The sequence below is a fragment of the Astatotilapia calliptera genome, chromosome 7 (genome assembly GCF_964374335.1).
Source record: "Astatotilapia calliptera chromosome 7, fAstCal68.1, whole genome shotgun sequence".
Lineage (NCBI taxonomy): Eukaryota > Metazoa > Chordata > Actinopteri > Cichliformes > Cichlidae > Astatotilapia > Astatotilapia calliptera.
The window spans coordinates 58742333-58757613 of NC_137428.1; the positions used below are offsets into that span (position 1 = coordinate 58742333).

The 15281-nt window shown below is 38.0% G+C and overlaps 1 long non-coding RNA gene across 1 annotated transcript in view; it reads right to left on the minus strand.

The window, feature by feature from the left end:
* Positions 1 to 15281, minus strand: part of LOC113026831 (uncharacterized) — a 96691-nt gene that overhangs the window by 18318 nt on the left and 63092 nt on the right. The window contains exon 4 of the long non-coding RNA XR_003272958.2: positions 13692 to 13798. This is a non-coding gene — a long non-coding RNA (uncharacterized LOC113026831). The remainder of the gene's footprint in view (positions 1 to 13691; positions 13799 to 15281) is intronic.

A 15281-nucleotide genomic window follows, 5' to 3' on the forward strand; every position in this document is an offset into this window, starting at 1 on the left:
GCTAATTAAATATCTACAGTCATCAGTGATCATCTGCAGCCATTTTTGCCTGCTCACCAAAAAGACTTTAGAAAACACAAAGACAAACATGCAATGGTCAATGATGATTGACCATTGCATGATTTACATATATAATTAGTTATTATTTAGCCGGAGTTTATAGGGTTATGCGAATAAATGTTGTCCTACAGTATTTTATTCAACAAACAGCACAAATATGCTTGATGATACAGTACACTGTTGAAAGCTTCGTGTACCATTTTTAAAGAAGCAAACATAACATGAGGTGACAAATTAACTTGTCACTGGTGGAAATTACTCATACTGTAGTTATGAACATATTAAAATGCTTTTAACTTGCAAAAGCAATCCACATCCACTCAACACATATTGGAAGATAATTAATGAAAAGACAAAACAGACAAAAGTTCAGTTATCCCTGAAAGGTGACAACATCAAAAACAGAGCATCTGGCAACTCACAACACCAAAATCAGCTGTGTCTCTGAAAGAATCTGTTACTGACGAATATTTGAGGTGTTAAATGACATACTTTAATGGTTTTCAGTAAGTAAATAGAACCCCTGAAGGAAACAGATATTATAAAATGCTGGCACATTTATTCACAAGTTTGTATTTCAAACTATTCCATATCCAAACTTACACTAAGCTACTGTAATTCACTACTTTTGTATATCTCACATTTTGTAAAGCCTGCTAAGGGACTTTCTGCTCTTGATTTTGAAGAGAATATAGTGTGTGTAGTTTCCATTTCTTCACTGACTGATGACTAACAAGGCATTTGCTTTATTGGCAGCTACTAACCTAAACACCAGCCTTTGCAGTGAATGTGCTAGCAGTCTACAACACTGAGGAGTTATGTCAGGTCAGGAGGACAGCAAGGAGAAAGCCCATTTGCTATCATTCATTTGGGTTTTGTACTGTAAATATTTCCCCTGGTCTGTCAAGGTCTACTTTAACATCCCCCGAGGTGTGTGTTAGAGAACATGACCTCCAGTGGAAGTGACTTCCCACTCACCTTAAATACCTGCTGAAGTCCCTGCAAAAGAATATCATGGGTTCGTACATCCAGAACATTTTATGTACCATATGCAGACATTGCAAGCATCTAGTGTGTCATTTTATGAAAAAAATAATAATATGCAGCAATACAGTGCAAAAAAATCTCAGCATTTAATATGTACTTGGGTTTATAACCCCAAGCTGCCCCCTGCAACTTCTTCCCTCTTCCCTAGAATGACATTTAAGTTGAAGAGTTGTCCTTTTTGACAGAGCAATATCAATATATTGGCAGAAGTGCTGGGGATGCTATATTAACCTCCTAAGACACGAACTCTTCCACGGCATGCATTTTTAATTTATCTTTGACATTAGGGCTGATTGGCACCTGATGAATGTAAAAACAAAGAATTACCAGTTTTTTGTTGTTGTTTTTTTACCTAATTTTTGTTCTTGAGAAAATAATATCCACATATGAGGATATTTGTTTAAAATTGCAATAGAACAGTGGCAGTATAATGTCCTCATAAGTGGATATCAGGCACTTGTAGAGCAAAATTTTGTATTTTGGTCTAGACAACCCAAAATGTGATGTCCACATATGTGGACACCAGGTCCTAGGAGGTTAAAGCACAGGTTTACTACTTCGGTTGGGTTAGTGGCCAAATAATCTTTTTTGAATGCATTATGTAACTAACATCAAAATAAAGTTAAGATTTGCGTTTTTTTATTCATTTCACAAAGCAAAAAGTAACATCTAAACAAAGTTTTAATTAAGTGTTTTTAACATTACTTATTTAATGTCTAATTTAAAATAAGAAAATCTTATCACTTGCATAAAGCAAACCACATCTTTTGCATATAACTATTTCCGTTTTTGTTTTAGAAGTAAACGTGTCAAAAATGTTGTGTACCCACAAAGAAAGCACAAAGGAACCTGCCTGGGTGGTTTTTCCCAGGCTTTTTGTGACCGTTGAGTTACGTATGGACGGTGTATGTTGAACATGACTCCCAAAAGAAAAGCAATAGAGAATGTAACATTACAGGAACAGGTTTGATGATGAAAAGAACATAATATATTTAAAAATCAAAGGAACCCTGAATGCTAATTAATGTTTTTTAATATAGAGATATTAATAATTGCTGTATGTGTGATGATGTTTGTGCAAAGTTTCATTCAGATTGGTTCACCTATTAAGCAGAAGATAGGGTACATATGGACTCAAATCTTTGTAGTAATATTATATAAAAAATATTCCATTTTATTTTTAACTGTGAGAATACTGTAGTGATGTTTCTAAGTTTTGGGATGCATAATACTTCTATTATAATCTATTTAAACCTGCATTAGGCAATGCCATTTGATTTAGACTGAAGTCTAAATAAGTACATAAGGAAGTAAGTTAAGTTTATTACTCGTGTTTCACAGCTTGGACGTGTCAAACACAGCGCTTCTTAACTGCTATTTAGAAGGAAATGGTAGTTTTTAAAAATAACAAAAACTGAACCTACATCACAAAGTTAGCAGCATTTTGGTGAAGAAAGTCAAACATTCTGCAATCCAAGATCCAGGTATTTCCACATTTTTCAGGTAGCTGTATGTCATAATATCAGCCATGTCAGTGTATCTGTCAGCTTGTTTTGGAATTATTTTGCTCCCTAGTGGAAAAACTGTTATTATATGGCAAAATGGAGGGTCAGTCACAGCAAGAGGGTCCCGCTCCTTGTGCTTGCACAGGTTTTTTCTGGGATCTCCTGTTTCTCTGGCCACCAAATAGACAACAGATTAAGGTTGCCTATCCTGGCTCAGGGCACACTTGGAGAAATTCAAAATTGCAAGAGGTTTGTTAGACAGTTAACTAAATAAAAGCCTAACAAAAAAAGTTGGACTGATTTCTTTAAAACGATGGGGTGCCTCAAACGAGCAGCATGTCACCACTTCCTCTTCAACAAGATAGTCTTCATCTTTTCTGCTAAGTCCTTTTCCTGCTATATTTAGGAACCTCTCTCAACAACTCAACATAAGGAGACACTCTGAGTAACATGAACAAGACAAAGCAAGAGGGTGTAGCAATGCTGCTTGAAGAGAGGCTACTTTGGGAGAGCGATGATAAGATCTTGTGGTGTAGTTACTACTTAGATAAGGATAAGAAGCTTAAAAACTAGCTGGCAGGACACAAACAGTAAGTAGACTGTAAGTGTCCTTACTATTATGTGAAGTCCACTCTTCTTTGTGTACTTTTGTTTTGCCCTTAGAAATATTAGATGTGGCTGAATCATTTAGCTTCTAACTATATTTAATTTCTATTTTAATTTCTATTTTCTTCAAATGGTGAAAATGTTTCATCTGGAAATGTGAAAGTGCACTACGGCACAAGTCCAAGAAACTAACTCTCCTGAACTCATTTTTTAATTTATATCATTTAGTATATAAATAAATACACATGTGGAAACGTGCGAAGACATTTGCTATGATTTGCTGTAAATATCTCTGCAGATATACTGCAATGTAATGATTATACATTCTGTACATGTAAAAGTAGTTTTTGTTTTTAGATATTATGGCAGTAGCAAAATAAATATATAAAATAAATTCGTCTTTGCCTTAAATATTAGATAATTGCTTCAGAATTTTGTTCCATTAATAAAGAAGGATTTAGTCCCAGTTGCTTATTGGTTTTGTTAAGGTCTTAGTTGTAACATCCAGGTGATCATTAAATAAAATCTCTTATCAGTTGCTCACTTGTGGAGGAATTAAGCAGTACTTTGGTAAAGAACATTTTCACCTCAGAGTTTAATTAATATTAAAGAAGTGGCAAAACAATAGCCCCACTGCATTTGAAATCTTAACCCCAGGTGCCCTCATTTGGAGCGCCTAGCATATCTCCATGCTGCACCAGTCTAATCTATGGCATGTCAGCGTGACCAGGTGAAAAGTGGCGTTAATTCTATATTGGAGCTGGGCATGTGTTGAGAGCAGCAGAGACAGGTAGAGCATGCCATGGGAGTCAGCGTGTGACCTGACAGGGATTGGCAGGCAGAGTGTTAATTGGATAGGTGCGCCAGCCCATTTGTGTTGGCCATCCCATCGCAGAAGACATTGTACCTAGTTCTTGACTCCCAAGACAAGCTGTTGTTCTCTTTGTAGGCATGCTCTGAATATAGCCAATGAAATTATTTGTTTCATGACTGTCATGTGACTTTGCTCAGACAAAGACAGGGGGATGGGAAAGACAATGCATCACCCAGTTGAACCTGAGCACTGATATTATTTGGTAAGAGTGTGCGAGTGCAATTATTTCTGTACAGAAATAAGAAGTAAATTATAAAAGTACTCAGGAAGTGAGATTTGTCTGCCGAACACAATACTGCAAGGATACAGAAATGTTTCTGAGGCACTAATTTGTGATTAGTTGGTCAATAAATGCATTTGTGGTGTCCATAACTAGAACTTTATTCAATTTGAAAGTATTATTGTATCCACAGGCTGTTTTGCAATCATTTATGTAGAAGACAAAAGACTGGCTATTTTGCAACTTGTTAATGGCAAGTTGGTGGCTGTATTATATTTGACAACGTAGTAACAAATAAATAAAAAATTGTTTAAGCCTAAACGAATTAGCAGACTTATTAAAGTTAGCTCTTTTCTTAAGCTAATATTGGTTCAGCAAAACATTTGTGTTATATTTTTCTTTTTCTTTTATTTTCTTGTATAGCTCATGAATGTCTTGAGAGAAATCTTTAAAAGAAAATGGTTCACATCACTCTCACTTTCTTCATATATGTGCTAAACCTCTTTGTAATTGATAGGAATGTATACTGGAAAAAAATTCCTTTGGTCTAATCAAGGCGCTTTCTGTTTGTGATCACTCTGGTTGATGTTGTTTTATAATGATTAGTCTATTGGCCTTGATTTAAAGTAAAGAAATAAGAAACTTGTCATCATTTATCAAATCCTATATTCTAGGTGAACACAGCAGGAAGCTGCGCCGAACTACAAAAGCAATTTAATATCACAACTTGGCAATCGGTTTATCCTTCAGACCACGTACCATTAGATTCTCTCAGATTTTCTGATATAACAGTATTTCATAAATTTCCCAATTTGCCTGCCAAAGTTGTCTGTGAAATTACAGCTAGTGAATATATGATGTCCAATAGGGTCATAAACTGCATGTGACAACCACATGTTGAAAAGTCCTTTGTAGTATAATGCAACCTATTCTGTCAGGTGTGAGCTACTGAGCTACTGAACAGTGGTTTAATTAAACACAGAGCACACGTCCGAGTTATCACAGTAAATAGTTGTGGATTGTATATTTGTTAATCATGATTAATGTTCCTAAATTTCTATGGAATTACAAATGAAAAATTACTAAAATAAGTACTGGCAAAATGGAATTCAAGAGCTTAAATTACCTGGTTCTGTTAACTATAGCATGTCTGCAATGGGTAAACAAAGTCGTATTAATTTTTAAGATATCTGTAGCCCGGAAGGGGGATTTCACAGTGGTTGCAGAAATAAACATCTATTTATGATGAAACACTGAATTAAAAAGAGGCTCGACTTTTTCCATTGACTTACAACTTCCCCAAAATCCACAAAAATCAAAATACATAGAAAAATGACAGTTTTGTAAGCAAAAAAATTATTTATGATAGCTGTGTAGTATTATATACTTTAGTAGATTAAGAAATATACAAACAAAAAAAGAAACAAGCTGCAGTTCATGCTTAAACAGTTAAGCAGTTGCAAAAATTAAACATGTGCTATCAATGTGTTTTTTAACATCAGAAATTGTAACTGCATTGCATTTTTGGTTTATGAGTGCAACTGTGAGATTTCACATTGCGATGCTGTATGAATCAGTGACTTCAGTCTGCTTTTATTTGAATATGAATGGTTCTAATACAGCAAAGGGTATACACAACCCTCAATTTAACCTTAGCCATTGTGTTCGATGCAGACAGGCCTTACTATTGTTCAAGATGCTGCATCTTATTTTTTTAATAAGGAAAAGGATTAAATTAAAACCCATGCAATCCAAATGAAATAGGGATTTTTGGATGCATTCATACAAAATGTGTCTGGAAAAGATAATTCCACTTAATGGAAGCATTTAAAGAAGTTGGCTGATGCATCTGCTGAAACTTGGATTACATTGTGTATGTGTGTGTGTCTGTGTGTGTGTTTTTCTTTTCTTTGTGCCATCATAAATTATATTAAGGGCAAAAACTCAACATTAACATAAATGTTTACCACAATTTCTGCCTTGTTATTATTAACTATTTTTTATTATTATTTCATTAAATATGATACGGATTAGTACATTCTTTGTCACTTATTTATCTTTATTGGGTCCTTTATTTACCATCCTCTGTCAATATATAGATTTTTCCCACTCTGCGACAGGGGCTGGTGTTAACTGTCAGATTTCCTGGTGATATCTCAATTAAGACAAAAAAAAAAAAAAAGGAAAGTCTATTGTTTAGGGGGGTGTGAACGGATATTTCCATGCTGCAGGCTTTAAAATGGGAACAAGAATGTGTTCGGTCAGCTTGAACAGCGCAGGACGATTTTGGGGAGGACTCCTCCTTTGTGACACATGCTGCATAGACATAATGAATTATATTATAATTACAAAGCACAGTCTGTAGAAGTGGACAATATAGATATTTGGCTAGGGGGTGGAGTGTGCTGCTCCACAGAGACTGAGCCACTCCAGACTGCATTTCTATTCAGATCACTTTAACTTAGACAAATCTCAATATCAATGAATGAGGCTTTGTTCAGGAAATAAAAACATTTGAACAAGGACGCCTCATCTTCTCATACACTGGCGGGATGTAAGCAATTTTAAACACTCCGTAAAGAAACCCCCACTAAGTTCAACTTTCTCGAAAAGTACTCGCTTTGTCTTTACATAGAAATAACGACACGCAGAAATGACATACGGAAATGCAAACATATATAACACTCATTTAGTAAATAAACGTTAGCGGGGAGATGGTTCACCAGAGAAGATTGATTTGTATTGTGTGATGGCGAAGGCACTATATATTGTGGAGAAACTGGGCAAAGCAGAGCAAGTAGAAAAACAGAGGGGAGGGAAGCTGGCAGTGACTGAGAAGATGAGGATTTGACGGCAAGGTGACAAAGAGTTCAAACAAAATGAGGCTTGTAGATTAGCAGCACTCCCCTCAGTGACAGGTGTCATCTCTTGGGGCAGTCTGTCACTCTGCCTGCTGCCACTCTTTATATAATATGAGGAGGGAGAGAAGGAAAGAGAGGAGGAGAGGCAACAACACTTGCACCTCAAAAGCCATGGCCTAGCCTGCTCTACCTGCCAGCAACCAAGATTAAAGTCTAAGTGCCCGAGAGAGAGAGAGAGAGAGAGAGTAATGAAATGAACAAAAATAAGCAAATGTTTATTTACCCCACTGCCTATTTTGCTTTAATGATTTCAGCACGAAAAGCCTCTGCAGAAACATCTCACAGTAAGTCTGTGGGAAATAATCAAATGGTATATATAATCCGATGTATATATAGGGAGATATGTTTTATATAAATATTTATTCGTAATGTGATAAAAATGTCTGCGTCTATAAGTTATTTAATGATTTATCTAAAAAAGAAATGTTTTCTAAATACACAGCAAGATTAATAAACTATATACTAAATATAATACACTCCCACTGCCAAAGAGAGGGAGAGAGGCTGAGGGCAGTACTTACCAGTAAATATTTACTACCACCCAGAACAGGCAACACGGGGAGAGAGCGCAAAACACAGTGACACAGAGAGAGAGAGCGAGAGAGAGCGACACAAAGAGAGAGAGTATTGTTCTTTTGTAAAGAGTCAGTTGAGTTTCACCCAAACCTTTAACAAGTCTGTCATACAGGAAGGTATTAACTAAAGCTCAGAGGGAGCCAGCTCCCGTCATCCTGGTGACATGCAGACTGAGACCTGCTGCTCTCTGCCCAGGACTCCAGCCATCTGCTCCACAGATTGCACTGAAACACACACAGCAAGTGCTGCTGCCACCCCTCTGGGTGAGAGAGTCACCAGAGGGTCAGCTACTTCTCCAGGACTTTCTCCCTTATATGTTTTGACTGCTCTTACGTGCATATGTTGATTAGAGTCACCAAGCAGCCTCACTAATGACATTATAATCTGCAAAGACTGACAAACTGAGAATCCACAGTAAGTCTAACAGGCAGCCACACTACACAAAAAGAGGAAATGAGAAAAGGGGGGGGAAAGCAGGAGACATATTCTGATGTTTGTTTTTGACAGATGAGGGATGCCCCCTATTGACTTTGTCAGGAAGGATAGAAACGGGGGTAGAGAGAGTAAAACCAGTGAGCAGTAGCGACTGTGAAGAGGGAAAAAAATAATGGAGTGCCAGTGTTCCCTTAGCAGGAAAAGGGCCCTTAAGATATCATGTATGGACAAAGGAAAGACTAAGACTGCCAATATACATTAAGGTTTTAAAATATTCATTGCATAGGTTGGAAGGGACAGAAGGTTATGTGAGTATTTGGCGCCCTCCCAAATGGAAAATTCTCTCTGAATAACAATCAGGTCGTACAGAATCAGACGCATAATGAAAATGAAGACGAGCGGTTGCTGGTTATGGCGACACAGAGTAATTTTCCAAAGCCTTGAAGAGAATCAATTAGAAGTTGATCAAAAATAATTACGAGTCTTGAGATACAACTTAAAGCTTTAAGTCGCATTCTGAATTCCTTTTCTTTTTGATTCTCTGTTTTACGTTTAGCTTAAATGAATTTCCCTGATACTACAATTTCACACACTTGCAGCATGACGGCATCTGTGCCCTGTGCATTGAAAAACAAGTCGTACGCCTCACAGTGCCTCTCTGGTCTGTGAACCGGTGTCCGTTGGGGAAATCGACCACCCTGGGCACAGTTGTGCTGGAGTGAGTAATGAGGCAAGCTTTCCATGATGGCTGATACAGCCTCCCATTAACAGCCATGCTTCAGGGTATTCTCTGTTTCTGTGTTGTGGAATGGAAATGAGATCTGATAGAGCCATGTATAATTTGTTGTCACATCAAAGTGACACTTATTAGCTTTATTTCCTTATCATTGTTACATCTACAGTACCTCTGGGTAAATATTTCTGAAGAGCAGACTGGTGCTAGCTTGCTTTTGTTACGTGCTGCTGTGTGCCTCTAAGTATAGCAGTAGTCACTAACTTTCATGGAGCAGATCTTTAACAGCTGGTTGTAGAAATGTGTGTCTTCTATTGATGTTTCCACAATGGACACAATGAACAATGGACGTTAGACTACAAATAGATTTTCTGAAAGTACACATCCACTTCTGTTGGATCTTAAGGAATAGTTTGGGCATTTCTTTTCTTACGGGAGAGAAAACATTGATGTCACTTTCATTATTCCTGTGCATGTCATTTCATTCCACCGCCAAGGCTGATAATCTTATTAGTAACATCATTGTACACTATATGAAAGTAATTTTTTTTGCTGCCCTTTTTTAATATATATTTTATTCATCACTCATTGCTCTCACGCAGACACGCACATGAGAAACACACACATTTTTCCATTAATCTCCCAGCTATTCTGAAGTGGATTATTTTGAATTCATCCAACATCCCTCTTCGTATCTTTGTGACTTTGAATTGGGATATTGCTGGATCGACCACTATCAGAGCAGAATTATTCCCCCAAGTCCTACAGAGAGCTGAGCATTGAAGGGCTATATTTCAACCATTGCATCTATAGATATGCAGCATTATAACTCATGAGTGGCACCTCATTTCACACAGCCTAATGGCTTGACACGGAGCACACTGGGGATCCAGGCAGGGGAGCTTCCCCTCATTTTTTTGGTCCAAGTTTTATGAGAGACAAGGATTAGGGTTGATTGAAAGTCAGAGTGAGCTGCTTGCATAGGACTGCACTGTTGCAAGGCTTTTCATGAAATTTGCCTCATTGATAATTTGCATTCTTTAAGAATACACAGGCATCCCACTTCATTTCACTTTCATTTATGTTTCAACAAATTCCACAGGCTCAACTTGCCAGGCCAAATAAAAGCCTGCCAAGTCAAAGATCAGTTCAGATGTGAGTCTCTCCCTCCCTCCAAAAAAAAAGAAGAGAAAGAAATTGTGCTGCAGCAGCCTTGAGATATTTAACTGATTTAGATAGAGAAGCGCAAACACTGAGGCACAGTCTACTCTTCAGTGAACTTATCTTGCACGCCTGGATGTGACAGACAGTGTAGCCCTCCAGCTTAGTTGTCATACACCGGCGACCAGTCAGAGCTCGTCAGGTTGGATGATTGTATAATTGTGTTGTGACACCTTGAACCCGCCAGTGGTATATAACCATGTTAATTTTCTGATAGCACACCGTGGGCCGGTAAAAATCAGAGTTATGATGGGTGTAATTTGTGCCTCTGACGGCAGACTGAAAGGAGCGGGTCATCAGCAGGATAAATACAAATTAAAATTGATGCAGGTCTCATTTCTGCTTGACCAGTTTGTGTTGGGAGGCTGCAGAAAGCTAGGAATGGTGCACTTGCCATTTGTGCCATTTGGTCTTCCATTTCAATTCAGGGCCTGAAGGCAAAAAATAAAATGTACCTGCCCGAAAGATGTGCTGCAGCATCACAGACGCGATAATAAAACTCTGAAGGCTGGAAATACGGCAGCGTTTACATCTCACGAACTTGAGTTTTACAAAGAGTTGTAAAACAGATAAAGTTTCTAATTTCTAAAATAAATAAAAAGCGTAAAAGAAGGTAAAGACATACTAATGGTGGATTTTTATTTTCCCAATATAAACAGAGAGACCAGACATTGTTCATGTTAATGCTTAAAACATGAAAATAAAAATAAATGAGTGATGGCTTCATTTTTAATTCCGTGTTAGCTGTTTGCCCTGGGTGCACGCGCGGATGAGCATGTGTGTGCGTACAGGTGTGTATGTGTGTAATATGTCCAGCAAAAGCAAAGTGGCATCCTCCTGAACTCCTGTCACAGCTTCTCTGACTGTGAGTTCAAGAGCTCTTCATTACAGTCTCTGCGCATCTGAGAGAAAGAGAAACAATGCTCAGAGCCCACTGCACATAACCTTTCCATTCAATCAGCAGTTCAAACTGTGTCCCGCAACTGCAAATCATTCTGTTTCTACCGAGTCAAGTGTAGCACTGAGTCAAAAAGCCTCCCATCAAAACTGGATAAAAATATCTTTGTATTGTATTGCCCGACACGCAGGAAGCTACAACACAATTCTGATACATAACTCATATGGTTGCATCGGAATAATTGTTATCATCACTATACTCAGATATACAATACCATTTGATTGGTTATATCTGATCAAAAGGAAATACAGACACTAGTGATTACATTTAAAGTTGTATGCATTAGCCATCACCATCTGTGGAATATGTATATTTATGAAAATAAGCGGTGAAACTAGCCTGACAGTACGATGTAGACGTCAAACAAAGGCTCGTCAGTAATGTTTTATACAAATCCACTGATATAATAATTATACTATCCCCAGTCCTTAGTGGAGGTTGATTGTTCTTGCTGTGAGCTAACACACTTAATTGTAGTATGCAAATGAGAGCAATTACAAAGCTTTTAGGTGAAGAGATGACAGCTGAGGTTGGTTTTATTGGGGGCCTCACCCAAACAGTTGTCATGGAAACTACATAGAATAACTGTCAAATGGATATAATCTCATGATATGTCCAGAAATTGCCTCCTCTCTACTTTGTGTTCATGAATCGCTCCATATGAAAAGGAGATTCTTTGATTACTGAACAAATTGTCAATTTGTGTTGCGCAAAAATGAAAAGAGGGCTCATTTGAGAAAAAGAAAATGCTGGATTGGGTTCAATTTCCAAACTGACGCTTCATAAAGATGTAAAATATACTCACACAGAGTCGGAAAAGCTTTGAGGCTTTCAATAATTAGCCAGATGTATAAAAAAATAATAATTCCTGACATTTATTTTTAGTCAGAATGTAAATCGGTTTAAACTGTGAATTGAGAGCCTTGAACAAACAGGCCTTGACTTAACATATGTAACAGACAGACTATATATACATATGTATATATATATATATATATATATATATATATATATATGTGTGTGTGTGTGTGCGTGTGTGTGTGTGTGTGTGTGTGTGTATACATATATATATGTGTGTGTGTGTGTGTGTGTGTGTGTGTGTGTGTGTGTGTGTGTGTGTGTATGAGACTTGTATTTATTGTAGATCAATCAGGATTACAGACAGTCCACACTCAAGCAAAACTGAACAGGATTTATTCAGGCAAGTACTTACTGTCAGTGGAACCGCCCAGAGTCACTTTTCATACAGTTGCTAACATGACATGACTAATAATGGCACTGATTATTGTCATTGTCTATGATATGAAATAGGTCGCTATCTTTCCAGTTAAAATTATCATTGCCGTTTCTCACAATAAATCGTTTTTTAAAGCACACTCATAATGCTGTTTGATGAAGTTGCATGTATTTTTTAAATCTATACTTTTGATAGTAAGTTTTTTTTTTTGTAGGCCTGAATGAGGCTTTTACTGTTTACTGTCATTGTTTATCCCACGTTACAATCACTCCTGCTATCATGCAAAGTTGTGGTCAAATTTTCTGCAACAAACTACCCGAGTACAACTGCTCTTGTGGAGGCTTTCATGAATTAAATATGAGTTGTGCCTGAGAATGAGATGTTATAGAGGTAAATGACAAAAGGCAGCCCGTAATTGAGGTGGTGGCAACACAGGCCTACTGAACTAATCCCTGACTCAGTCATGTGACTGGGTGTTCACCAATAGCGGCGGTTCTATTTACCACAAAGCCAAGGCAGCTGGGAAAATTGATTTCTCATCTGAGCTGTATTTGATAGCCTTCGAAATCAAAAATTGAAATGAACTAACCTACGCCCCATCATTACAAAAGAGCAAATTAAACTGTGCCACGGTGGTTCTTCCGAGCACTAGAAGCCTGTGAAGGGGACAAATTCAAAGATCCAAGCTCTTCTCAGCCCTTGACTTTGTCTTGTGTCTCACGTCCAGCATCGTATTGAAAACAACAGCAACAAAAGAAACGTGTTTTCCTCTTGTTTGTTTTTTTTTAAGTTGCGAACACTGGCACATTTTGAAAGTACAATTCCTAAAACATTTTATAGATAATTTTCTTGAGTGTAAAGAATTAGGATGTAATTAAAATAAAATATGGTGGGTTTTTTTAGTTTTATTTCTGAATGTCTGTTTGATTAAAACATCTGCCAAAATTATTAGCTCTTCCAAAAGAAGGTTTCAAAATAGAGGAAAAATCAAGAATGCTTTAGTGTAAATTTGTCATTAAAGCAAAATAAAATTGCAAACTAATTTGGAATTAAATATAGACACTTGTTTAACTGCCAAGCTACGAAGAGTGTCTCAGTTGCTGTTATTATTACAACAATGTAAACAGCAATTTAGCAAGCATTTAGGAGTAGTACTGCTTCGTGAGAGTGAGTGAAAGTGGACAAGATGTGAAGTGAAACAAAGTAGCCGCTTGTGTTGACAAGCGACATGCCGAAACAGATGTTCCTGCAGGTGGACGTGAAGATCAATAGGCGGTGGAGAGCAGCTAGATAGTTACCTGAGCTGCTGGAACTTGTAGCAGATGTTAAGCAGACTGATGCCCTGGAAGGCTGATCAATGGACAGGAGGCAGATGGAGGAGAACATGGAGGAGTGCTGGGAGGCGCTGTTAGCAGAGAGGAACATAAAATAATAGGAGTCACATTTGATATGCAGATGGGCGCCTGTCCACAACATTAACCCATCAATAGGAAAATAAAAAGCTTCAACTTTGGGGGAAACTTCAACTTCATCCAAAACTCTGCTCCCTCCATAGGTTGGGTGTCATAGTAATTACCGGCAAATTTACCCCTTCAAAGTCAGAATCCTGATAGGGTGATTATTGGTCCCATATAATAATTCTGGCCATGTAGGGTTAGGGCAGCATGATGGCCAATAACGGGGGAGAGAAATGAGATTCAGCAGTTATGCTGGGCTAAAAAACTTGCCTAATTAGAAGTGGTAAGAGACAGTGTCAGGCTGCAATCTAAAATACTATCACCTTTACCTTGCATTAGTCAATTAAATACACAATGAAAATCCCAAAGTAACTCTTGCCCATCACTAGTGCTTATAACTAGCACATTATCCAACCTATTTTTTTTCTTCTTGTTTATTCTTATTTGATAAATTAAAAAGGAAAGTATTTTTCAGATGTAATAAATGCAGGAAACATAATTCAAAGTAGTCATTTGACAGCTTGAACACATCACATAATTCACACTGAATTTATGGCACAATGCTTTTCCTTGCAGTGGAAAATTGCTTTCTCTCAGCTTTGATCGTGGAAATTCAAGTCAAGCTACTAACAAGTGCAGCGTCTTTCCTCCAGCTCTGTACACCTGCGTGAGCACATACACGGACCCACAGAAACACATGCTTACAGTACGCACAAAGAAGACGCACACACGCACACACACAGATCTTCTGACATCCAGTGTCCCAGTGGCCTTGCTGTCCGAGAAGCAACTTGAACTAGGCGATAACCTGATAGACTTTATCTTGTCTTTCCTGGATTTCACTGAAGCCTGAAGAAGACACTTCAACTGCGCAGCATCCCCCCAGAGTCTTAACCTTCCCCTCATCTCTCCTCGCCGGCACCGGTGCCTGAGAGCTGTCAGCGGCCTGTTGCTTATTGATGTTTCTGCATGTTTTATGTCTTTCTGCGATATGAGGGCCCTGACACAGTGCTGATTTCAATCAGCTTGCCACATACCGCAGAGAGTGACAGCTAGGGAAAGTAAGAAGGACAAAAAAAAAAAAAAAGAATTGGTAGGGATGTCATTGGCTTAGATCAGCTCCGGCCTTGTCTCTGACCGAGGATTCTCCTCCCTTCTAATGAAAATGTTTCATTCACATCTCACATCTCATGCCTCCCTTGCTGATGAATTCAATAGGAGAAAAAAGAGAAACGAATAGTGAGGGATAGAAATTCAGCTTTTGTCAGATGGAGGAGGCAAGAAGAGAGGATGACCCCAGAGCCAAAGGTTTTGACACTGCATCAATCCCTTTAGGGGTGAGGCCTGCTGGACTAGCTCTGGCTGAAGATTACTTCAGCACATCTGAGGGATGGCTGCTCTATCTATTTCACACATTCTATGCAGAAGAGA